This window comes from Canis lupus, chromosome 34 (assembly GCF_011100685.1).
Source record: "Canis lupus familiaris isolate Mischka breed German Shepherd chromosome 34, alternate assembly UU_Cfam_GSD_1.0, whole genome shotgun sequence".
NCBI lineage: Eukaryota > Metazoa > Chordata > Mammalia > Carnivora > Canidae > Canis > Canis lupus.
The window spans coordinates 4,001,561-4,004,347 of NC_049255.1; the positions used below are offsets into that span (position 1 = coordinate 4,001,561).

At 64.2% G+C, this 2,787-nt stretch overlaps 1 long non-coding RNA gene across 1 annotated transcript; it reads right to left on the bottom strand.

Annotated features, from left to right (window-relative positions):
- Positions 1-251: 251 nt before the first annotated feature.
- On the bottom strand, positions 252-2,070 carry LOC102155232. Its single transcript, XR_005383489.1, has 2 exons — positions 1,914-2,070; positions 252-771 (listed from the first exon to the last, which is right to left on the bottom strand). It is a non-coding gene; the product is annotated as an uncharacterized LOC102155232 (long non-coding RNA).
- Positions 2,071-2,787: the final 717 nt, after the last annotated feature.

The window sequence follows — 2,787 nt, forward strand, 5'->3', positions numbered from 1 at the left end:
ATCCACAACACCACTTTTGTCATGCCTGGGATAGAGTTAATTAGGCCCATTCCCCCACCCAACCTGTGCTCCTCAGGTACTATTTGTACCTATACCCCGTTCCCTTCAAACAAATGCCTTCTTGGAGATCCAATCTGTTGTGCCCCAGAAGATCTCAAAATAAAATTTTTGTGCTTTTTTCTTCCCTTTGTTTCTGACAGGTGCCCACACACCAAACAGGCTCCTTACTGCAGGAGCACAAAAGATAGGACTTTGAACAGATAAGGCTTTTAATTCCCACACTAGGCTCTTGAGATCCAGGCAGGAAGGTAGGAGGGCTTTGCAGCAGGCTTGAGTCCTAATGAAATAGAAGGGGAGGGAAATCCATGGCTCCATCCACTGAAGCCTAGGGAAGTCCTGGTGGTGGGGAAGGATGGGAGGTCTGGGTGCTGGGTAGGAGAAAGAGGGAAGAAGACTGAGTGTGGACAGCCTAACACTGCCTGGCCAGAGTCTGGTGGGAGCCAGGGGAAGCTGAGCCCAGGGCACAGACCTTCCCTGTGTGGGTGTCATTCCTCAGGGTCATGGATCAGTCTCTTACTCTGCCCTTTGACCTTCAGTTATTGAGGCTGCCTGTGGCTTATCTCTTGAACATTCTCCATGTCCTGAGTCTTCACTGCCCCATTGTCAACAGTGTGAAGGTGCACCTTGGCTCTGCAGAGATGGTGGTGGGGAGGCAGAGAGGAGGGCAGGGCTCTGTGGGCACCACGGAGGCTGCATCCAGGTTCCTGGCTCCTGCAAAAAAGGACCTACACAAACTGAGTGGCTTAAAACAACAACAACAAAAAAATACTCTCTAATCATTCTGGAGGCCAGAAATCTGAAATGAAGGCTTTATTTCAACCAGAGGCTCTGGGGGAGAACCCCTTTCCTGCCGCCTCCAACCTGGGGCAGGGGCTGCTCACATTACTTGGCTTGTGGCTGCATCACTCTGACCTCTACCTCCCTGGTCACAAGGCCCCCTCTTCTTCTACATCAGCCTCTTTCTGCCTTCCTCTTATAAGGATTCACGTGATTGCATTCAGTGCCCGATGAATGAGGGCCAGGGCCTAATAGCCAGGATAATTCAACCTCCAGCTCCTTAATTTAGCTGCGTGTGCAAGAACTTTACCACCTGAAGAAGCACTTATAGGTTCCTGAGCTCAAAGTCTGGTATCTTTGGGCATCATTAGTACCCTACAACAGTGAGGATAGGAGTGGGGCACCCATCGGCATTGCCAGGCGCACCGAGGGGGACCCCACTGAGGTCCTCAGGCTCTAATGCAAGGGTGAGAGCGGATCCCCCCCTTCCCTTCTGCTCTCCTCCAATCTCCACGTGTCCCCGGGCGCTCTGGTGGTCCACTCCCGCCAGGGCTGGCTCACGCACGGCGGCTCCGGCACTTCCCCCTGCACCGGCTGAGGAGGCAGGAGGGAGGGAAGGCGCGGACCTGGCCCCGCGGGCGGCTTCCCAGCACTCATTCGGGTCCGGCGAGGCCACACGCCAAGTGCTCGCGGCTCCGGTGGGGCGTGGGGAGCACGGCCTCAGCAGCGCCCGGGAGCTCGCCGGGGAAGCCGAACCGCAGGCCCTGCCGCAGATCTCCCGGCTCAGGCTGCGGCGAGAGCAGCCCTGGCCTAACAGGCTCTCCCGGGTGGGCGGTGGGCCCCGTGGCTCTGCGGGGCGGGGGCGAGTGGTTTGGAAGCAACACACCCATTTAGGTCACTTATCTTCCAAAAAACCTGTTTTGCATTTCAGACGCAACCTTCTGAAACGTGGCCGGGCTGTTGGGGGGGAGGGGCGGGCGCGCACCAGCTCCGTCCCGGGACCGCCCGCCCCGCAGGCTCCAAACCCGGCCCACGCGGCCTCCCCGCGACGACCGCCGGCCGTTTGTCCCCCGCACCTCATCCCTTCCCAGCAGAGAGGCTCGGCCCCCGGAGCGGCTCCCGGCCTCGCGCCTGCTCCCTCCGCCTCCGCCTCCGCCTCCGCCTCCGCCGCTCCGGGTCACGTGGCAGTCACGCGGCTCGGCCCCGCTGCGTCCTGTTCTCCCGGGACGTGATTGGGCCGGCGTCGGTCACGTGACTGAAGACGCGCCAATCAGCGTCCTTCCCCGGGGCTGTCCGTGCTGGAGCGGGGACTCGGGTCTGGCGGTGGGTTCAGGCCCCGCCCCGGCCTGGTGTCCTCCGCGCCCCCCCCCCCCCCCCCCCCCCCGCCCCGGGGCGTCCCCGTCGGTGTCCGTGGTTCAGGCCCCGCCCCGGCCTGGTGTCCGCCCCCCCCCCCCCCCCGCCCCGGGGCGTCCCCGTCGGTGTCCGTGGCTCAGGGCCCCGCCCCGTGGAGAGCCCCTGCCGCGGGGGACTGGGCGGTCCTAGAGCGGCCTGGATCAGAGCCGCGGCGGGAGCGGGAGTCCCGGCCCCACCCCGAGCCCCCGCCAGCCCTCGGCCCGTCCGGTCCTGTCCCCAGCGTGGCCCCGACCTTCCTCCCTCTGCCTTGGGCTGGTGTGGAGCTGGTTTCTGTCCTTCGCAACTGCGATCCCGCCTTGAAGCCTCCCGTCTGCCTGCGGGGACCCGCGCCCCCAGGGCCGCCCCGCACCCCGGTACCAGCGCCCGCCTCCTCCGCCCGGGCCTCACGTCCTCCCCTGGGACCCCCTGAGGTGCGGGCGCCCGCTGGGAACCTCCGGCGCGTCGTTCCCTCCAGGGCTTCGGGGTCTGCACCCGCCTCCCCGCCCCCCCCCCCCCCCGCCCCCTCTGCCCCGCGGGGGCGCTTCCCCTCCCGAGGCC